The sequence below is a fragment of the Phascolarctos cinereus genome, unplaced genomic scaffold (genome assembly GCF_003287225.1).
Source record: "Phascolarctos cinereus isolate Bilbo 61053 unplaced genomic scaffold, phaCin_HiC Scaffold_9;HRSCAF=440, whole genome shotgun sequence".
Taxonomy (NCBI): Eukaryota; Metazoa; Chordata; class Mammalia; order Diprotodontia; family Phascolarctidae; genus Phascolarctos; species Phascolarctos cinereus.
Window position 1 is genome coordinate 208,590,015 of NW_027556402.1, and position 23,458 is coordinate 208,613,472.

Consider the following 23,458-nt stretch of genomic DNA (forward strand, 5'->3'; position numbering starts at 1 on the left):
TATAAACTCTGATGCTTGCATTTTGGCATGTGATAAAGGTTATATGAGAGAGTTACTTGTTACTGGAATATTATTTCTGAAATTGACTTAGGTTCAGTTGTGAAACATATTCTAATTGCATGATCTGTTGTATCCATCCTTTGTTCAGTTCTCATTGCTGCCATCCTAAACAGATCCATATTGCCGCTCATCTGAACAACTGTAATTGCCCTCTACCAAGACCTTTTGCCTCTACTTTCTTAAATATCCACTTTCTTAAAAAGTTCTTTACAACAGAGGTGGCAGACGTTGCAGGCAGCCCAATAGTCCTGAACCTGATTAAAATATAATTGGGAAATATATTTATTTGGTGAGGTGATTGAGGTTAAATGACTTGCCTAGAGTCACACAGCTAGTGAGTGTTATGTGTCTGAGGCTGGATTTGAACTCAGGTCCTCCTGACTCCAGGGCCAGTGCTCTATCTGCTGCCCCACCTTAGCTGCCCCTAATTAGGAAATAATGTAACAAAAATAAATGTAAATACAAAAAAACATAGATAATGTTAGTATGTGGTTTTCTAAGTCAAAATTTGGCCCTCAGGGATCCTTATGTATGTCTTAGTGGCCTTCTTTTCTATTTGAATTTGTAAGTTTACACTGCAGCCAGCCTTATCTTTTTGGGTTATGTCACTTTTCTAAACCTTTTCGCTGTTTCATAGGATAATAGAGTCATAGTTTAGAGATGGCGGAGAGTGTACAGGCTATCTAGTCATCCCCCTAATCTTATAGATGAGGGACTGAGTCCCACGATGGTTGTGACCATCCCAGTGTCACAGAGGTAGTAACAGTTCTGGGATTTGAGCCCAGATACACTAATTGCAAATCTGGTGTTCTTTCCACTGTGCTACACCCTATTCATTACTCTAAATATTACTATATTTCCTTGGCATTTAGTGTTTTCTGTGATCTAGTACTACCCTGCTATGCCAGCCTTATCTTGTGCTACTCTGTGCTCTAGCCGAAATGGAGTACTTAATATTCTCTGAATATATGTGGAACTTTATACTCTCTTTGTTTTTGCTAATCCTGGAGTATTGTATTTAGTTCTGTGCGTCGCCTTTTAGGAGTGACACTGATAAGTTGGAGAGTGTCCAGTGGAAGGCAATGTGGATATGAAGAGTCTTGAGTTCATGCCATATCAAAATCCAGTGAAGGACATGGGGATATTTATTTAGCTCAGGGAAGAGAAGACTTAGGGGGAACACAATATTTATGTTCAAATAGTTGAACTGGTATGAAGAAAAAGGGATTAGACTTGTTCTGGTTGTTCTTAGAGGGCAGAACTAGGAACAGATTTAAACCTGATACAAGGAAACATTTTCTAATGATTAGAGCTATTCAAAAGTGGAATGAGTTGCCTCTGATGCATGATAGTGGGTTCTCCCTCACTTGAACTCTTTAAGCCAAGTCTGGATAACTATTTGTGTTTATATTGTAGAAGGAAATCCTTTTTCATGAAGATTTCAAAGCTTACTTTTTGAAATCCCTTCTAACTCCAAAATTCTGTGACTCCTGTGCCTTGAAGAATGTTCCCCTGTAAGTACCACCCCTTTAAAAACTTCTCTATAAATCTTAACTCAAATGCTGATAACTCCTTGAAGTTTTCTTGAACCCATTCTCCTAATCAACAATGAGCTTTCTTCTCATGGATCTCCTGTCATTTAACCTCTCTTTGCCTCAGTTTTCCTTGACTATAAAATAGGAATAATAATACACCTTCCTTGCAAGGTTGTTGTGAGGATCAAATGGGATAATATTTGTAAAAAAAAAGGTGTTTAGCCTGGCATATAGTAGGTACTCTATAAGTGGCTATTCCCTTCCCTTTCCCTGTATGCTGATTTAAAGCAATTACACATTCTTTTGCCCTATAATTTTGTTTATATGATACTTCCTAGTAGATGGTAAACTCCTTGAAGGCAAGTACACTTGCCTCTCCTGTGGAAAGAACAGTAGTTTAATATTTTTGAGTCATATGACCTGGTTTCAAAACCTGCATATGATAATTTATTGTCTGTGGTGACTTTGGCAAATCACTTGACCTTGAAGGACCTCAGTTTCCTACCTTGTAAAATGAGGGGGTTGTCCAGACTGGCCTGGGAGATGACTCACACCTCTAGATCTGTGACCTTTTGTAAACTGTGTTCTCCACAGAACTGAGCAGCATTCTGCACATAGACAGTACTTAATAAATGTTTGTTGAATTGAATTGAGAAAGTTCATCTTGACACAAGAGGACATAGCTAGTGGAGTGTTAGGGTTAGAGTGTAGAGACTTAGATTTGAGTTTCAACAAAAATAGGCTGCTCACTTGCTATGGGTAAAAAAAATGGGCAGTAAATCTTAAATGTTGTATGTAAATGAAAGTTGTTATTTTCCAAGATTATGGGAATTTTTTTAGTGAAGGTTCTCATTCACACTATTAAAACAATTCAAAATTAGGGAGTTTCTGTTAACTTTGAGGGGAAATGTTCCAATAAAAATATGTACTACATTATACATTAAGTTAAAATGAGATTTATATTTGTGACATAGTCCAAATGCAAGTTTCAAGACGATTGTCTAGTTCTGCCAGTTAAACTTAGGAACTTAGCATTCTGAAGTTAGAAGGGACCTTAGTTGCCTATGCCTTAAGGTACCTTGAAAATGACGCATCCGTCATTGTCTACTATTGTCTAGTGGAAGTAATAAACCCAGTGCCTATCGGCTGGAAACAGTTCTGCAAAAATTCCCAGAACTAGATTAAAGTGTAATTGGAAAATGTTTAATAAAGTAAAATGTGATACAACATAAATAATGTTAATTTATGGTTTTCTAAGTCAATTTGAGTTTGATACCACTGTAAAATGTAGAGCATTGAAACGGGAATCAGGAGACCTGAATGTTCTAGCTCTCTTAGTAACCAGCTGGACATTCTGGACTTTCATATAGCTCTTAGCTTATATTAAATTTGTGATTTTTCCCAGGCAAGTCTCTTAAACTCTGGGCCTTAATTTCCCTATCTGTAAAATGTGTGGGTTTGGAATAGATTTCTGAGGTGCCTTCCAGCTCTGAGTTCCAGTCTTTGCATAGAAATACATTTTCATTCATTTGTTCATAAGTTCTCTTAAAGGTAGAGTTATGTACTTTTAAAATTAGAGCATCCATGTACCTAGAGCTATGTGATCTGCATTGTGACTTGAGTCATTTATGATGATGGTGTTGTTATAGTGTGTCACATCAAGGATTTTATTGGATGGTAAATCTGATCTTCAAAGAAGTAATCCTTAGGGGATCTAAGAAAAACTGTTGAATCTAAAGCTGAAGAAAAGCCCTTATTTTAGGATTAGTGTTAATAAGAACTATAAAAACAAAGATTACAACAAACAGTTCACAGTTTGCTATAAACAGGTTGACTGGTGGTTAGGTTAAATAAAGCTCTAAGAGTTGTGGGCTTTTCTGCATTTAATTCATTTGTGTGGTGTGTGTAGAGAATGCAAAAGAAGCATAGAATAGTACGTGAATAAATATACAGAAGTTAGATGGCCATGTTGCAAGATAAGATTGAAGTTGAACCTTCAAGGTTATCACAATCAGGGTTTGTAATTTCAGTTGTGTCTCAAGAATATCCAGGCTTTTCTTGGATAGTTAGGCTATCTAGGTAGGGCTTCCTCAGCCTCTGGTCCTGCATTCCAGGGCAATGGTTAGCCTACTGTAGACCAACTCAGGCACTTGAGCAAGGCAATACAGAAACCTGACTTGGTTTCTTGGTATCCTAAGAACAGATTTAATAGGACAGGCTGATCTGATCCCAAACTAAGAAGTTTACTTAAACCTATTCTAGTCTCTTGTATAACAAGTCAGTAAACAATATGACTTGTTATAAATGAATGAAGCATTTATTAATGAAGCATTTATTCAGTGCTTACTCTGTGCAAAGCAGTATGGTCAGCCCTGGGTATACAGATAGAAAAGTAAGACATTCCCTGTTCTTAAGGAGCTCACATTTTAATAGGGGAAGACTGCACATATGGAAGGTTCCAGCTGCAAGTCAGATGGGAAGGAACCACTGATGCTTCCAAAATACAGCAGCAAAGCAGATATTAATGCCTCTTTTTTTAATGTTCTTTCCATTGATGAAGTCATATCAGTTTCTGATGAGACAGTGCCAAGCACTTTGGTAGCAAGAACTTTATTTTCGACCCAGGAAAAAAAGTAACTGTGCCTACAGTACCTGAGGTAGGAGTTGCCAAGCTAGATGATAGTCAAGTTTTTTTTTAAATTTATTTTGATTTATCAACAATCGCTTCCATAAGCTTTTGAGTTTTAAATTTTTTCTCCCCTTCCTTCCCCTCCTCCCTCCCCAAGATGGTGCACAATCTGATATAGGCTACATGTATACATTGCTATTAAACATTCACATTAGGGTGTTATAAGGAAGAATTAGAACCAATAGGAGGAACCACCAGAAAGAGGAAACAAAACAAAACAGAAGAAAAATAATAGCAAATAGCATGCTTCGTTCTGCATTCAAACTCCATAGTTCTTTCTTTGGATGTGGATAGCGTTTTCCATCACGAGACCTTTGGAGATGTCTTAGATCCTTGCATTGCTGAGAAGGATTAAGTCTATCAACATTAGTCATCGTACAACGTGGATGTTACTGTGTACAACGTTAGTCAAATTTTGCAAAACAGGTTGATTTACCAGACCTGAGGTTTTCGTGGACTGAAAGATAGGTATGAGTTAGTGTGAGGTGACTGCCAAAAGACTTAATATTCTCTTAGACTTTATTAGTGTTCATAGTGAGGTGATAGTGGCATGGGGGGGTGTTATAGTACTAATGTACTTTGTATTTGGAAAAGGGAAGACAATATCTAGATTACTATACCCACTTCTGAGTGCCACATTCGAGAAAGAACCATTGACAAGCTGAAACTTGCCTGCAGTAACCAGAATGCTGAAGGTATTAAATCATTACATACAAAGAAGGACTTGAGGCACTGGCATTTATTGATTACTTACTATGTACTGGACACTAGGGATACAAAGATGAAAAAGAAACTGTCTCTGCCTTCAAGGAGTTTATATTTTTCTGGAAGAAAGCAATATATACATAGGTAAGTAAGAAGAACATATACAGAGCAAATACACAGTAATTTTTTCAGGGGTAGGAGGGGACTAAGAAAGAACATTTGCAGTTGAGATCAGGAAAGGCCTCCTCTAGGAGTTGGTAACCAATCTGTGCTTTGAAAGAAGCTAGGTATTTTATCAGATGAGGAGGGAAAATATCCTAGGCATGGGACAGCCTGAGTAAAGGGATGGAAGGGGAAGATGGAATAGAAATGCCAAACAGAAGAATTTGTGTTGTGTCCTAGAGGAAGTGGTGAGCCACTAATGCTTCTTGACCAGAAAAAGACATGCTTAAAGTTGTGTTCTCAATTTTACAGCTGTATAAAGGCTAGACTGATAGGGGAGAGATTGGAGGCTGAGAAACCTGTTAGGAAATTATCGCAATAGTCTAGGGCAGAAGTGAGGGCCTGAATTAGGGTGGTTGCTGTATGAATGGACAGGAGTCTGTTGTGAGAGATTGTAATGGAAACTGGAGTGATGGAGAGCAAAAAAGTTGAAGTTATGAATCAGGTCTCATTTTCCATTATATGGCTTATTGTTAACTTAAAATTTTTGTTACAATAATAATTATAGTTATTCTCTAGTGTGCAGCTAGGTGGTGCAGTGGATAGAATGTTGGGCTGAAGTCAGGAAGACTTCAAATCTGGCCTGAGATACTTACCAGCTCTGTGACCCTGGTCGAGTCATTTAACCCTGTTTGCCTCAGTTCCTGATCTGTAAAATGAGCTGGAGAAAGAAATAGCAAACCACTACAGTATCTGCTAAGAAAACCCCAAATGTGGGGCCATGAAGTCAGACTGAAATGACTGAATAACAAACAACAACAGTGCTCTGAGGAAGTGTTGATTTGGCTAAGAGAGACATATGACTCTCAAGAACTTACTTTAGCCCATGCACTGGTATATATATGCCTGTATATTCCCTGGGTAGGTGATGAGTAGGCTGAGAGTGGTGCATCTCTTGAGTTCTAGGATTCTGAGCTACAGTAGAGCTAAAGCTGATTGGGTGTTCACATTAAGTCTGGTGGTGAAGACTGGCCCTCCACCCACTCTTTCCCCAAGGCCACAGGCCACCTAAGTAGGTATAAACTGGCCCAGGTTGGGAAAAATGGAGTAGTTCAAAGCTGCTGTGCCAATCACTGTTGGGATTGGGTCCATAAGTGGCTGCTGCACTTTCTTCTCAGGCAAGATAGGGAAACTCAGTCCCCCCAAAAAGAAGAAAAAAATTTTTTTAAAAGTTTCTTGATGTCTTTTGTTATACCACAGTCATTTCCTGGTATACTCCCTTGCAAAAGCTGTTGAACCACTGTTTGTGACAAAGCAATTAAGCAAACTCAACACAACTTCTTGTTTCTGATGGCATGTCACACTCCACACTCAGAGTCCCTTTCCTCTCTGTAGAGAAGAGGGAAGTCGTCTTTTCAGGATCAGTATTGGTCGTTAATAGTTGATGACTGCCTTTGAGTATTTTCATTGAAAATATTGTTATCATGTGTCATATTCTGAATCTGCTTACTTCCCTCTGCTTCATTTCATACACGTCTCCTCTGGCTTCTCTGAAAACCTCATGCTGTGGACAAATATCTTACATTCTTTTAATATATGCTGAACAAACTATCCTGGGCCAGAAAGAGAAAGGAAAAATAGCCATTAAAAGAGAAATGATTATTTAAATATAGTATATACCAAACCAGTAATTGGTGCTAGGAAAGTGGTTCTTCCCTGCACTATATTTCTTGCACTGCATCTGAGGCCTAACCACAAGCCCAGTATTCCTGGGACAGTCTTTAAGAAGATCTGGCTTACGTCCAGAGTTGCTGCTGGTCCCCAGCCCCTCAGTCCCTTGGGCAGGTGTCTAGTAACTGTGCCGGATGCCTGTCCCTTCTTAATGCTTCAGCCCAACCAGTCACCCCTTATGGTCAGTCCTTATCCCAGGTTGCTTTACCTACATTGTTACAAGAAGTCAGAAGATGCTGACCTTGGAGACCTGCTCTGAATATGGGTACTTAAAAGCTTGACACATATACTTGAGGCCCAGAAGCTCAGTAGACATTTTGCAAGGTAAAGGCTTCTTTCTTAGGACAAACAGAACAAACCCACCATAGGTTGGCCTTGCCATTTATAAAGAAAAGAGAATTTAACTATCTACTCCACACTGTCCCTCTCTGGGGACAGATATGTGCATTACTTCACTGGACACCTTGTCATTCTGTCAGTCAGGAATCAGGGATGTAAAGCCTCTCATTCAGTGGAAGGCAAAACATGTATGCTATAACTTTACGGGTAGTGTAAGGGGGAGTCAAGAAAGGGTAATTTTGACTATGTCCAATTTTATTACTATGAACTGACTTTAGAATCTAATGTTTATGAAAGATGTGACTGTCATTCTCAAGAACTTTATGTATTAGTTATTAATCACAACTCTCTGTGCTAGGTAATGTAGGAAGCTCTTTTGAGCATTAATGGTAAAATGAAAAGATGATGGTAATATTAGTTCTTCCCTATCTTTTCTCCCCACATTTCTTAACACAGGAAGGCAGTGTACTACATTTTACCTTCTAATTGTCAGATTAAAAGGCCATTCTAGGCTTTATTTAAATTTTTTATGACATGAAAAATGAACTTGTCAAGTGGAACTTATGTCCACATAAGGTATTCTGATGGTATATGTAACAGGAATCATAGTTTATGATGCAGTTTCTCATTTTTATTTTCTGCATACTGTGCATTATGTAGATATAAAAATGTGGAATTCAAAGTATGAAGGGAGAGGAATGTTTTTGTAGAACTCTTAAGAAAAAAAGTCATCTCTATAGAATTTTCAAAAAGCAGTGAAACTTAAGGGATCTGATAGAAAGTATTGATAATTCCTTTTGTCTTTGTGAATAAGCTTTGTTTATTAAACTATTTCCTTTTCAACATGATTTTTATTGCTTATCATATAACATTCTTTAGATATGGTTCCTACTTTGGAAATGTATGAGAAATGCAACCTCTTGTTAAATAAATTGGCCACTAAAAGAATAGGAAATTGTGAACTTCCCTGTTTTTATCACACTGAATTTGTCATTTCTTCATTGGCAAAATCAGGTAGCCTGGCTCATAGAAATAAACATTACAATGATATTTCATTTACACAGTATTTTATGTGTATAAAAAGCAATAATCAATTTTTAAAGATCAGATAATGAGGAAGATGAAAAACATACCAGTTGTTGGTAGTAGTTTATGCCTTTCTCATATTTTCATTTCATAGTCTCATCCTCAAATTACTCGTTTTTAAAAAGCATTTAAAATTTTTTTTGAGTTCCAAATTCTCTCCCCTTCTCCTCCACCTGTTGAAAAGGCAAGAAATGTGAACATGTGAAATCATACAAAACATTTCCATACTAGCCATGTTGGAAAAAATAAAAAGCCAGAAGAATAAAGAAAGTGAAAAACATTATGCTCCAATATGCCCTCAGATTCTTGTCAGTTCTCTTTCTGGAGGTGCATAGCATTTTTCATCATAAGTCCTTCAGAATTATTTTGGATCAGAGTAGCTAAGTCTTTCACAGTTGATCATCTTTAGAATATTGCTGTTATTGTGTACAATGTTTTCTTGATTCTACACACTTCACTTTGCATGAATTCATATAAGTCTGCCCAGGTTCTGAAACCATCTTGCTTGTCACTTTTTTTTTTTTTGCTTTTTGTTGAGGCATTTGAGGTTTGTGTTTTGTGTATGGTTTGAGATCTGGTATTGTTGTCACCTTCCTTCACATTTTTCTTCATTATTTCCCTTGATATTCTTGGCTTTTTGTACTTCCAGATGAATTTTATGACTTTTTTTCTAGCTCTATAAAATAGTTTTTTGGTAGTTTGATTGGTATGGTACTGGATAAATAAATTTAGATAGAATTGTCATTTTTATTATATTGGCTTGGCCAACCCATGAACAATTAATATTTCTCAATTGTTGAGAAATATTATTTTTGTTTTTTATTTATGTAAAAAGCATTTTGTCATCGTGTTCATATAGTTTTTGGGTTTGTCTTAGCAGATAGACTCCCAAGTATTTTATATTGTCAGCAATTTTTTTTTATATTAAGCACCTTTTATTAATAAGCAGTGTGCTAGGAACTGGTGATACAAAAAAAAATTTAAAAAGGAAATTGTCTCTGCTGTCATGTAGCTTATATTATCCTAGGGTCAGAGGAGAAGCATGTACAAAGATAAGTACATGTAAACCACACATAATGGATATATGATATAATTGGTTTGGGAGTGGGAGAGAGGTCCAAGAATCCTATTTGGGGTAGGCAAGTCATTTTACCTCCCCAGAGTTCTGTTGTTTTGTGTGAAGTTAGATGGGCCCTTGTAGTTCTAAAATTTTATGACACACAGGAATTGTGGAATAGAGTGCCTGAAGTTTATTTGAAGGATAAATACATGTGTTTTTGATCTCCATTAGGGACAAATCATGAGAGAGCAATAATTTGTCAGGACTTTCTTAGAAAGACAGAGGAAAGGCTGGAAGGGTCCTGAGAAGGAAGTGGTTGGGAAAGCAAAAATGAGAGATCTTTCTTTAACATTATAAAATGACACCTCTCCATTTTCATAGTCAAGGAAAATGCCCACCATTAGGTTGGACACTCAGTTCTGGCAGTATTTCACATGAGGTACACAATAAAGGTTCAGCAGTTATTTTAAATGCAATTTCTCTTTCAATCTATTCCTGCTGGGTTTTGCTGAGGATTTATGTGGATTTACTTTATACCCTGCAACTTTGCTAAAATTGAATTGTTTCAACTAGTTATTTAATTGATTCTTTAGGATTCTATAAGTATCCTATCATATAGTCTGCAAAGAGTAATAAAGTTTTTCCTTGTTGCCTATTAGAATTCCTACAATTTCTTTTTTCTTGTCTTATTGCTATAGCTAGCATTTCTAGTACAATATTGAATAATAGTGGTGATATTGGACATGCTTGCTTCATGTGAACTCTGATTTTATTGGGCAGGTTTCTAGCTTATTGTCTTTATAGATCATGCTTGCTGATAGTTTTAGATAGATATTACTTATTTTAAGGAAAGCTCCATTTCTGGTGTTTTTAATAGAAAAGAATATATTTTGTCTAAAGGTATGGGTGGTTTTTTTTGCATTTATTGAGATAATCGTAAGATTGTTGTTTTTGTTATTGATATTGTCAGCTATGCTGATAGTTTTCCTAATATTGAACTAACCCTGCATTCCTGGTATAAATATAACCTGGTCATAGTGTATAATCTTTGTGATATACTACTGTCATCTCCTTGCTAGCATTTTATTTAAAATTTATGCAACAGGTTCAGATTCCTTAAGAACCTAGCCAGTAGCTCACACATGTTCAGATTCCTTAAGTCTGGCCAATATGGCGGATCTTTGATGAAGCTTATTTTTGGCTGAAAGAAGGCTTGGGTTAAATTCATTTGGACAGGACCTGTGTTTCGTGATTTTGGAGTCCCAGCACCCCTAAACCCTTAAACCTTCCCTGACTGGGAACAACTGCCTAATCCCAAGCTTTTCTCCAGCCAAGACTGGAAGGGTCGGAGCCATCAACTTCCAGATGATACATACCAACCTCCTACTGAGTCCAAGGTATCTACCCCACTGGACCTGGCGTCAGCCATGTTCTGAAGTCTGACCCCTTGAACAGGCCCCAGCGAGGCAGGAATAGCTCTATGCCCCTTGCCAGCAGGAAGCAGTTTCAGAAGCTGAGACCTTCACCCTTTACCCCAAAAGAATTTGAGTCCCATTTATTGGAAGGGGAATGATGGGGTATGGGCTCAAGCTGAGACTTTGTCCCAATTTGGGCCCCATTTCTCCACAAGCCATGGAAAACTTTTAGGCTGTGGAAGCCTCTGAAGGTATAATCCCATCTACTGGCACCCAATCTATTTCTACACCCAGTCTCCCAATTCTGTTTCTAGGCCCTCCATTGTCTTACCTCCCTGTGGCCCCTGGCCACTTCCTACCCATAATCCTATCTAGGCACCATTCTCCTTTAGCCACTTGGTCCATGTCCCTGGTTATCTATTACCTGAGTCTCAGTCCCCTCAAGACTACTTGGCCACTCCTAGTGCTCTCCCATAGTCTTTCTGTATATATGGTCCATCTTGTCTCCATTAAGGGGCTCAGATTCCTTAAGAACCTGGCCAATAGCTCACAAATGTTGAGATTCCTTAAGAGTCTGGCCAATATGGCAGATGTTTAATAAACCTTGTCTTTGGCTGAAAAAATATTATGCAACAATATTCACTAGGGAAACTGGTCTATATTTTCTGTATTTTTACTCTTCCTGGTTTAGGAATGGGCATCATGTTTGTGTCATAAAAGGAATTTTCTAGGTGTCCTTCACCCATTTTCTCAAATAGCGTATATATAGTATTGGAATTAATTGTTCTTTAAATGTTTGGTAGAATTAGCTCATGTGTCCATCTGGTCTTGGGAGTTTTTTTCTTAGGGAAGCTCATTTATGGTTTATTCAATTTATTTTTCTAAGATAGGATTATTTAAGTATTCTATTTCCCCTTCTACTAATCTGGACAATTTATATTTTTGTAAATACTCATCCATTTCATTTGATTGTCAGATCTATTGGCATATAAATGGACAAAATAGCTTTTAATAATTAATTTTATCTTCATCGATGGTGCATTTACCCTTTTTATTTTTGATACTGGTAATTTGGTTTTCTTTTTAAAAACAAATTACCCAGTGGTTTGTTTTATTGTTGTTGTTTTTTGTTTTTTTTTTTCTACAAAATCAGCTCCTGGTTTTACTTAGTGAGTTTTTTTCTTCTAAGTTTTTTTTTAATTACATGCCCAGTTAATCTGCTTTTTCTCTATTTTATTGATGTAAGCATTTAGAGATATAAAATTTCCCATAACTACTGTTTTGGCTGTGTCTCACAAATTTTATGCTGTTATTGTTGTTTTTCTGTTTAATGAAATTAGTGTTTTCATGATTTGTTCTTTGACCCACTCATTCTTTAGGTTTAGATAATTTAGTTTGAATTAATTTTTCATGTTTCCATAGCCTTTTATTGAATGTAATTTTTATTGGATCAGAGTCTGAAAAGGATGCATTTAGTATCTCTGCTTTTCTGTATTTGTTTGTAAGGTGTTATGCCTTAATATATGGTCAGTTTTTGTGAAGGTGCCATGTACAGCTGAGAAAAAGTATACTCCTTTTCTATTCCCATTCAGTTTTCTCCAGAGGTCTGTCGTATCTGACTTTTCTAAAATTCTGTTTATCTGCTTAATTTCTTTTTTATTTTATGTTTAGATTTGTCTAGTTCTGAGAGGAGAAAGTCAAGGTTGCCCACTAGTATAGTTTTCCTCCTGTAACACATTTAACTTTTCCTTTAAAAATTTGGATGCTGTGCCATTTGGTGCATATATGTTTTGTGTTGTTACTGCATTGTCTTTGGTACCCTCTAGCAAAATGTAGTTTCTCTGTTTATCACTTTAAATTAAGTCAGTTTTTGTTTTTGCTTTGTCTGAGGTCATGATGGCTACCTATGCCTTTATTTTATTTTATTTTATTTTTTTTGGTTTAGGCAGTGGGGTTAAGTGACTTGCCCAGGGTCACACAGTTAGTGAGTGTTATGTGTCTGAGGTTGGATTTGAACTCAGGTCCTCCTGAATCCAGGGCAGGTACTCTGTGCACTGCGCCACCTAGCTGCCCCTATGCCTTTATTTTTTGCCTCAGTTCAAGCTCAATAGATTCTGCTTCAGATCTTTTTTTTTTTCTACCCTGTGTGTGTCTTTCTGTTTCAGATGTGTTTCTTATAAACAGCATATTGGTGGATTCTGGTTTCTAATCCATTTTGTAACCTGCTTCTGTTTTGTGGTTGAATTCATCCCATTCCCAGTTATGATTACTGTGTATTTCCCTCCATCCTACTGTTTTCCTGTTTATCCTTTTGTGTCTCTTTTTATTCTGTTTCTTTCTCAGAAGGCCGTTTTGATTCTAACTACTGCTTCCCTTAATTTACCTTTCCTTCTGTTACCCTTCTCTCCCCTTTTCTCCTATCCCCTTCTCCTGCTTCCATGTTGGTTAAGATAGATATGCCCAACTATGTTATTCTCTCTTTGAACCAGTTCCAGTGAAAGTGAGGTACAAATGTTGCCTGCCACCCTTTCCATTTCCTCCTCCACTGCAAAAGCTCTTCATTGTCTACCTCTTTTATGTGATATAATTTACCCCATTCTTCTTTTCCCCTGCCCCTTCTCCCTTCGCATTTCTCTTACTTAACTCTTAATGTTTTTGAGTGCAATCATCCCATCATGGTCAATTCACACCCGTGTATATTCTTCCTACCTGCCCTAATAATGATAAAGTTCTTAAGAGTTACAAGTATCAACTTTCTATATAGAATTGTAAACACTTTAACCATATTAAGTCCCTTGGGATTTCTCTTTCATATTTACCTTTTTATGCTTCTCTTCAGTCTTGAATTTCAGTGTCAGATTTTTCTGTTCAGCTCTGGTCTTTTCATCAAGAATGCTTGAAAGTTCTCTATTTCATTAAATTTTTATTCCCCCCCCCCCCGAAGGATTATACTGTTTTTCTGGGTAGGCTATTCTAGCTTACTTTGTCTTCCAGAATATCATATTCCATCCCTCAGCTACTTTAGTGTAGAAACTGGTAAATCTTGTATGATCTAACTGGCTCTGTGGTATTTGCATTGTTTCTTTCTGGCTGCTTACAGTGTTTTCTCCTTGTTCTGGGAGCTTTGGCATTTGACTATAACATTCCTGGGACTCTTCATTTTGGAATTTTTTTCAGGAAATGATGGGTGAATTCTTTCAGTTTCTATTTTACCCTCTGATTCTATGATATCAGGGCAGTTTTCCTTTGTAATTTCTTGAAATATAATGTCTGTACTCGTTTTTTGATTATGGCTTTCAGGTAGTATAGTCATTATTAAATTCTCTCTCCTGGATCTATTTTCCAGGTCAGTTTTTTTTTCCAGTGAGACATTTCACATTTTCTTCTTTTTTTTCCTTTTAATTCTTTTGACTTTATTTTATTTCTTGTTGTCTGGAGTCATTATCTTCCAGTTGCTCAATTCTAATTTTTAAGTAATTATCTTCTTCAGTGAGCTTTTGTACTTCTTTTCCCATTTTGACCAATTCTGCTATTTAAGGTGTTGTTTTCTTATTCTTATTCTTTTTTTGTTTCTTTGTTTTTTGTTGAGGCAGTGGGGTTAAGTGACTTGCCTAGGGTCATGCAGCTAGTAAGTGTCAAGTGTGTGAGGCCAGATTTGAACTCAGGTCCTCCTGACCCCAGGGCCAGTGTTCTACCCACTGGGCCCTAGCTGCCCCCCACAGAGTTGTTTTCTTAGTAAATTTTTGTACCTCTTTTTCCATTTGGCCAATTCTGCTTTTTAAAGAGTTCTTCAATGAATTTTTGTGCTGCTTTTACTATTTGGCCAGTTCTGTTTTTTAAGATGTTATTTTCTTCAGTGTTTTTTGTGCCTCTTTTACCAAGCTCCTGACTTCTCTTTTCATAATTTTCTCATATCTAATTTCTTCCCAGTTTTTTCTCTATCTCTTTTATTTGATTTAAAAAATTCTTCTTAATCTCTTCCAGTTATTATTGTTGGGCTTGTGTCTAATTCATACTTTTTTTTTCCTTTGAGGCTTTGATTGTAGCTGCTTTGACATTGTTGTCTTCTTTTGAATTTGTGATGTGATCTTCCCTGTCACCATAGTAGCCTTTTATGGTCAGGTTCTTGTTGTTTGCTCAGTTTTCCAGCCTATTTCTTGATTTTTAACTTTATGTTAAAATTGGGCATGCTTCTAGGGTAGAGAGATCACTATCCTAAGCTTCAGGTTTTTTTGTGTTGCTGTTTTCCAAGCTAATTTGGGAGTCTTTTTAAGTTTTCAGTGCTTCCAAAGTGGTATGATATGTGTGGTCACTGCTTTCCTGGCCTGTGCTCTGGTCTTTACCCGGGAATGGACCATACTCCTCTTCAGGTGCTAATGCTCCTCTTGGCAGTAGAACTGTGACCAGGGCCCATGCTCTCCTGCAACTACAAGTGCTACTCTCCTTTCTGCCTTAGAACTGAGACCGGGGCTCTTGGTCCCTTATGAGTGACCAAAAGCACTCTTTTCTACCCTGCAGCCCCTGCTTCCCTGTGGCTGCAAGCACTGGTGCTCTTCTTCGCCCTTCAACTGTGACCTGGAAATGTGAATGAGCAATGCAAAAGGGTTCTGCACTCAGTGCCAGCAAAGGGTCTCCTGTAATCTCTTTCTCATTTCTGACCATCTTATCCTTTTTTTGGGGTGAGAGCTCTGGAAGCTGCTGCTCCTGTTGGCTGTCTCAGCCACCTCCAAGACCCGCTGCTAATGTTGCCACCCCATGTGTTATGTTCTAGGTCAGCCCCCAACCTGGTGTCACAGACCTCTTCTGCCAACCTCCTAAGTTGTCTTGGGCTGGAAAAATGTCTTATCCTGACCTTTTGTTTACTCTGCCATTTCAGAAGTTGATTTGCAGTGTTATTTTAAAATTGTTTGGAGGGGAGTGGATTTGCTGCTTCTCCACCGTTACGGTTCTGCTCTGTTTATGCCTTTATAATTTAATGAGGCAGGTTTTTTTTCTTCAGGAGAATGATAAGCATCCATCTTTTTGTTAAGATGACTTTACTGTGTTGTAATACTTCTGCAGCTTCTAAGTCAGTTTCAGTAAAAGTCAACTGGTTCTCTTTTAGTGAAGAGGAGGTAAAGCAGTCTGTTAAAGTCGGCTTAGTAGAATTTTGCTGGCTACTAGTAAACCAACAAGTTCAGTTCAAGGTTTTACAAATGATTTGTAAACCTAATCTGCACTTAAGGCTTCGTTTTCCTGTTTTCCAGGGGCACACTCAGATTATAAACTTTATACATAAGTCATTTCTTTTTGAAGTCAGTGGTTTATACTCAGGCTTCTCTCTTTTGAACTTTTTTTTTTTATTCTGAATGCCTTGTATAATGGCAGGTATCCCTGTTTTTGGCACCAGTGTTTTCTAGTTAAACTTGAGTGAGCACCAGAGAATTTTTTCCTTCTTTTGTAGCTTAAAATGTTAAGCATTTATTTCTAGAAACTTTTGGAGCTGACTTTGTTTTGTTTTGTTTTGTAAGGCAGTTGGGTCTTGCCCAGGGTTACACAGCTAGTAAGTATCAAGTATCTGGTCTGAGACCAGATTTGAACTCAAGCCCTCCTGACTTCACGGCCAGAGCTCTATCCACTGCTCCACCTAGCAGCCCCTTGCTGACTTTGTTTTTACTTTTCATTTGTTGACTGGTTTATTTCTAATGAAGTTATACCTTTACAGCCATATGTTCTTGGGCTCTCTGCAAAAACCTTATTTGAATGCTTCTTTTTTATTATGGAGTGAGTGTAGTAGACCACAAGTTCTGGCAGATTCTGTCAAACTGGAGAACCTTTGAATATGGTCCCAGCAACAGACCACCTTCTGAACATCTAGTCCCGGCGAAGTACATGTTGGCCACTAGGTTTTTTGTGGTAGCCCATGCAACAAACAGATACAAAATATTATTATTTTTAATGCAGCCCTTTGCAGAGTATGAAAATACTTGTAGTTTTTAGATTGACTTGCACACATTAATTTATTGGTATTTTTAAAGAGAGATTCATCTTTGTTCAACAACCAACTGATTTATATGCATGTTAAAATCCTTTTTTTAAAAAAATAAGTAAAACCTGTTGACATAATAAATGTATAGCTAGTTGTAAAAATGATTCATAGGTTGTCCTTGGAAAGAAAAATAAAGGAATTTGTAGAGTTGGCTTCATTATTCATGTAAAATGTGAAGAACTATGCATCTTGCCCTGTGCCACTGACTTTATGCTATCTATAGACTCCAGGTGTTTTAACTGGCTGTCCCGCGTCCTGGTGTCCTTCAAGTCCCAGATAAAATTTCATCTCTTCTTCAGGAATCCTACTCCCTCTTCATTCTAAGTGCCTTCCTTCTGTTAAGTATTTGTTTTCATGTTGCCTCCCACAAAGACTATGAGCTGACTGAGCTCTCTGAGTACAGGGACTATCTTTTATTTTTCTTTGTATCCCTTGTGCTTAGAACAGTGCCTGGCACGTTGTAGGCACTTAGTATTAACTGACAGACTGAAGGTCTATCATGCTAGTCATTAGATTTACGATGTTTCCAAAGGGCAGAACGAGAAGCAATGCATGGAAGTTAGAAAGAGGCAAATTTCAGTTAGGTGTCAGAAAAGTCTCATGTGAGCAAGTCTTGGTCTTTAAGGAGGGAGGAGAACTAGGAAAAAATGGCTGGATCTGTCCAAATACATACCTGCTGGAGATAACTTTTTTCTTGTATCTTTTGAGAGTGGTTGTTTCATATGTGAGGAGTACTTTTGATGGAAACATAAGAAGGGAACAGACAGGCCTCCTTTTTTTTTTTTCTGATACAAGTAGACCATATATTTATAGTCAACAGTTGACTGAAAAGATTTTGCATAGATTCCCAAAGTGGGCAATACTGCCCACAGGTGTGTGGGGGGGCCTGGAACAATGGAGGGGTAGTAGTAGTCTTGCATTCAGTGGGGGGCCTTGAATAAAAATAAGGGTTAACCTAACTAAGGGGGGGGTGTGGCACTGCATAATTTTTTTTTTTCAGCCAAAGACAAGGTTTATTAGAACATCCATCATATTGGGCAGACTCTTAAGGAGTCTGAACATGAGTAAGCAGTTGCTAGATTATAAGAATATCTGAGCCATGGCTAGATTAAAAGAATCTAAGCATCTTAATGGAGACAAGATGGACCTTATATAGAGAAAACCTGTGAGAGGGGTCTAGGAGTGGCCAGTAAACTAGGGTGAACAGAACTGCTGGGACCTGGACCTCGTGGCCTAGGGAGAATGGAATCTAGTTAGGATTAAGTGTGGGAAATGGCCAGGGGCCATAGGGAGGTAGAACAATGGAGGGGAGATTGGGTGTAGCCACAATGAAAGGCCAGGTGATGGGATTATAGCCTTAGACAAAAGCTAGAGATTTGGCCACGTGGGAAAGTCCAGGGTTTTTGTTTTCTGGGGCCCAGATGCCAACCCCATCACTCCCTCTCAGACAAATGGGACCCAAATTCTTTTGGAGTAAGGGGCGAAGGTCTGGGCTTCTGAAACTGCTTCCTGCTGGCAAGGGGCGTAGAGCTGTCCCTTCCTCTAGGAGGTCCCAAAGAGGTTGACTGGAACCAAGCACTGCATCCTGGGAGCCATAGAGGGACATTGACTGGTACTTGCTCTTTGTTACCAACTGTAGGTTAATGGCCCATAGTCTGGAAGACATAAATCTAACAGAAAAAACTTCAGGGCCCAGATAAAAAGCAGGGACTAGATTTAGGGCCCAACTTTGAGAGGATAAAACATCCTTAGCTCTGTTTGGATTGAGATAATTCAGTTTTCCAATCATGCAGTATCAAATCTACCTCATAGCCAGACTCAGAAATAGCCAGGTGGGTAACATCCCCTTTCAAAGGAACATAATGGGGAAACTGAGCTGGGAGGATCCCATCTTAGACTGAGGCTAAAATTGTCCTCTCAGCTTTTTCCCGATGCTGACTTCCCACCAGTATCACCTTCTCTGAGTAGCTTGTGTCATTTTTCTCAGATGGTGGATTATTGATGAATTATGACCTATCAGACAACTCAAAATCCTGTGAGCTTTTACCTCAAACAGCAAGTTTTACTAATCACAGCTTAGGAAAAACTTTTCCAGGATTTACATCTCAAACTTAAATTTATCCTAATGTAAAAAGCCAATCATTAGAGATTTCTATACACTTGCAAATTCTCAGCAAGCCATATATAACCCAAACAAGCTTTTTGGCTAGTTTACACATTAAAACAATAACAACAATAGCTAAATTATTTTAGCGGTAAACAAATTATGAAAAGTTGCTTGACATAACTGAAGTTCACCAATTTGAAACTTGAGACAAACCCATTACCAATCAGGTAACTTCAATTTTGTTAAATGCACTTCCAGATTACTTTACACAGAGAATCAACATCTCATCATTAAGTTAAAACTACACATTTAAAAATGCTTACCCAAGTTCAGAGGCCAGCTTCTTTACCTTGAACAGGATGTGCTTAACCTGGGTGATGCTTCCAGGGAAAGGTTGCCCTAGAGCTCAAGGCCATTGCAAGGGGGGCCCATGCCCTAACTGCTGCCCCTCCCCCCAGGTGGGGGAGGGTGAAATCAAAAGTGAGGGGTAAAGGGTACTCTTCTTCTATGAGGGGTTAACAGATACCCTCTTGACTCAAGGGAAAGGAGTGACCAGGTGGTACAGGTGTTTCAAAACTCCTTAATGGTCAATCACAAAATCTCCAGAACATGCCAGGATATTTTTAGCTGTTCTAACTTTCCCTGTAACCTCGATGAAGGAGGATTCAGAGGTGCAGAGGGAAGGTAACCTTGTAAGTAAACCTCAGGGAACCAAAAAGCAACTGCAGTTTTCCCAATTCCCTAGCGCCAAGGGAATTAACAGATATACTTCCATATAGGGTGTCAGTCCTTGTCCTCTATGCTGTGGAAGGTGTACCCAGGTCCATGGCCTTAAACTGACCCAGTGGACCGAGAGCCTTAGAGCGTCAGGCAGAGTGAGAGACAGCCTCATAATTGTCTGCCAGAAAAGCACCTCTAAGCCTTACTGCTTGATGAGTGACCCCAACTGCAGAGTAGGAAAGGAAGGGAGTGGGGAGGCTTACATACCTTCCAGCCTTGGTTGGAGAACAACTTGGGGTTAGGCAGTTTCCCTGTAAGGGCCACCAAAATGATGCAGTTTAGGGGCTCAGGGGTGCTGGGACTCCAAAATCACAACATGCAGGTCCTGTTGGAAAGAATTCGACTCTTATTGTAGCCAAAGACAAAGTTTATTAGAACATCCATCATATTGGGCAGACTGTTAAGAAGTCTGAACATGAGTAAGCAGTTGCTAGATTATAAGACTATCTGAGCCATGGCTAGATTATAAGAATCTAAGCCTGTAATTTTTTTTAAGGGACCAGTAGGCCAAATAAGTTTGGGAACCTCTGGTTTATAGGATACAAGATTCCACTGTTATTGTTTGTATAGTTATACAAAAATTTTTTCATTTAAAGCAAGTGATTTTTAAAGCTTTCCAACAAGGAATTTCTCATGCATATGTTAGGCTAATAATAATGATGAAGGCTAAGATTTATAAAGCACTTTCTATATGCCAGGTACTGTACTCTTTGCAGTTATCTGATTTGATCTTTACACAACTCTGGCAGGTAGGTGCTATTGTTATCTCCATTTTACAGGTAAGGAAACTGAGGCAAACAGGTTAAGTGACTTGCCCAGGGTCACACAGGCAATTTGTGCCTGAGACTGGATTTGAACTTAGGTCTTCCTAACTCTAGGCCCAATGTTCCATCTACTATACTACCTAGCTTCCCCTTCTTAGAAATAACCATAGAGGTCAAAGACCATGAACAGTATTTCCCAAATGATGAATTGCTAAATATTAACAACCCCATGAAATATGGCTTTATATTGCTAATAATTTTGTAAATTCGATTTTATTTTCAGTTCCATATTTTCTCCTTCCCTTTTCCACCTACTGCCATTGAGAAAGCAAGAAAAACAAAACAAAACAACCAAAAAAAAGGTAAAGTTCAGCAAAACAAATAGTTAAGTAAAGCAATATTCCCCGTGAGCCACAACAACAAAAATTTCTCAGTTTGCATTCTGGATCCATCACCTCTCTTTCTGATGGTGAATGGTTTGTTTCATCATGAGTCCTCCTGAATTGTGGTTGGTCTTTGTGTTCATTAGAGTTCTTAAGTCTTTCTAAGTTGTTTGTCCTTATATCATTGTTATTGTATAAATTATTCTCCTGGTGCTTTCTGCTAACTTCATTCTGTACCAGTCCATACAAGTTTTTACAGGTTTCTCTGAAACGATACCCTTCATCATTTCTTATGGTGCAGTAGTAACCTGTCCTGTTCATCTACCCTAACTTGTTCAGTCATTCCCCAATTGTTGGATAATCCCCTCAATTTCTAATTTTTTGCCACTGTGAAAAGAACTGCTATAAATATTTTTGTAAATATGTGTTGTTTTCCTTTTTCTTTCATCTCTTTGGGAAATAGACCTAGCAACAATGTCATTTGGTCAAAGGGTATTGAACAGTTTAATATCTTTTTTGTCACAGTTCTAAATTGTTCCCCATAATGATAGGACCTGTTCACAGGTTCACCAGTAACGTATTGGTGTACTTGTTTTTCCGTAGCCCCTCCAGCATTTGTCATTTTCCTTTTTTTCTCAAGTTTGCCAATCTTATGGATATGAGATAGCACCTCAGAGGCATTTTAGTCTGCTTTTATCTAATTATTAGTTATATAGAGCATTTTTTACTCATCTGGCTATTGATGTCTTGTATTTCTTCCTCTGAAGACTGCATGTTTTTGACTGGGCCTGGAGTCAGAGGGACCCGAGTTGAAATCCAGCCTCAGATACTTACTAGCTGTGTGACACTGGACACATCATTTAACTACTGTTTGCCTCAGTTTCCTCATCTGTAAAGTGGGGATAATAATAGCACTTACCTCACAGGGTTGTTGTGAGGCTCAGATGAGATAAGTGTGAAGCACTTAGTGCCTGGCATGTAGTAAGAATTATGTAAATTTTTGTTGTTGTTGGGTTCCAGGCACTTAGAGGTGCTGCCAGTTGTCAGAGTATCTGGATTTTTAGTCAAGTATGTCCCTTCGTGAACAGTACAAAAGCTCTGTGAATCAGTATAAACCAGTGGAGGATAGTTCTTGTCTATTGTGATTCTATTTTCTTATCACAGAACATGTTGTTGCATTTGTTGCCACTTCTTGTTCCAAGGGACTTAGTTTATGTGATAAGTTTCAATAAGTTGAATTTCAAAATAAATGCCGTTAAAAGAGATATATGAAAATATTGTAATCCTCTTTAAAAAATCATCAGGGAATATATGTCTTATGTTCTCTGTCAGTAGATACTATTATTAGCAGATTAAATAACAATATTGCAAATGGTACTATAAAATGGTAATTTAATATTCCTTTTCACACTTATTAAAAACTAAGTAATTATATATGCTTATAAGGCATTGTATGCCCTATAGAGACATATTCCTATATAAATATTAAATGTTGTGTTTGTCCATATAAATAGGTTTACTTTTATTCCCATTTTCCATAACAGAAAGTATATTGTAGCTGCTTGGAATACTGGAAAGCAATCTTTTTTTTTTAAATTTATTTATTTTTAGCTTTCAACAATCACTTCCATAAGCTTTTTTTTTTAAAGGTAATTGGGGTTAAGTGACTTGCCCAGGGTCACACAGCTATTAAGTGTCAAGTGTTTGGTCTGAGGCGGTATTTGAACTCAGGTCCTCCTGACTCCAGGGCCAATGCTGTATCCACTGAGCCACCTAGCTGCCCCTATGAGCTTTTGAGTTTTAAATTTTCTCCCCTTCTGTCCCCAAATCCCTCCTCAAGACAGCTTGCAATCTGATATAGGCTCTACATATACATTCATAGTAAATATATTTTCCCATGTTGTAAAGAAGAATTAGAACCGATAGGAGGAACCACCAGAAAAAGGAAACAAAACAAAACAGAAGAAAAAAAAGAGCAAATAGTATGCTTTGATTTGCACTCAAACTCCATAGTTCTTACTCTCGATGTGGATAGCGTTTTCCATAATGAGACTTTTGGAGATATCTTAGATCCTTGCATTGCTGAGAAGAGCTAAGTCTGTCAGAGTTAGTCATCGCACAAAGTGGCTGTCACTGTGTACAATGTTCTCCTGGTTCTGTTCATTTCACTCATTTCATACGAGTCTTTTTTTTGTGTGTGTGAGAGGCAGTTGGGGTTAAGTGACTTGCCTAGAGTCACACAGCTAGTATTATGTGTCTGAGGCTGCATTTGAACTCAGGTCCTCCTGACTCCAGGGCTGGTCTCTATCCACTGTGCCACCTAGCTGCCCCCATACAAGTCTTTCCAGGTTTTTCTGAAGTCTGCTTGCTCATCATTTCTTTTTAGTGAGGCAGTCAGGGTTAAATGACTTGCCCAGGGTCACACAGCTAGTAAATGTCAAGTGTCTGAGGTCATATTTGAACTCAGGTCCTCCTGACTCCAAGGCAGGAACTCATCATTTCTTACAGCGAAATAGTATTCCATTACATCATATACCACAACCATTCCCCAATTGATGGGCATCCCCTCAATTTCCAATTCTTTGTCACCACAGAAAGAGCTGCTATGAATATT

At 38.1% G+C, this 23,458-nt stretch overlaps 1 protein-coding gene across 3 annotated transcripts in view; it reads left to right on the forward strand.

Moving 5' to 3' along the window:
- Positions 1 to 23,458, forward strand: part of PIK3C2A (phosphatidylinositol-4-phosphate 3-kinase catalytic subunit type 2 alpha) — a 148,805-nt gene that overhangs the window by 10,194 nt on the left and 115,153 nt on the right. Inside the window, exon 2 of one of the 3 annotated variants that reach the window (XM_021005325.2) lies at positions 1,477 to 1,574. The exons of the other annotated variants lie outside the window; for them this stretch is intronic. The gene's annotated coding sequence lies outside the window, so the exon portion shown is untranslated. The remainder of the gene's footprint in view (positions 1 to 1,476; positions 1,575 to 23,458) is intronic. 3 annotated transcript variants of the gene reach the window in all.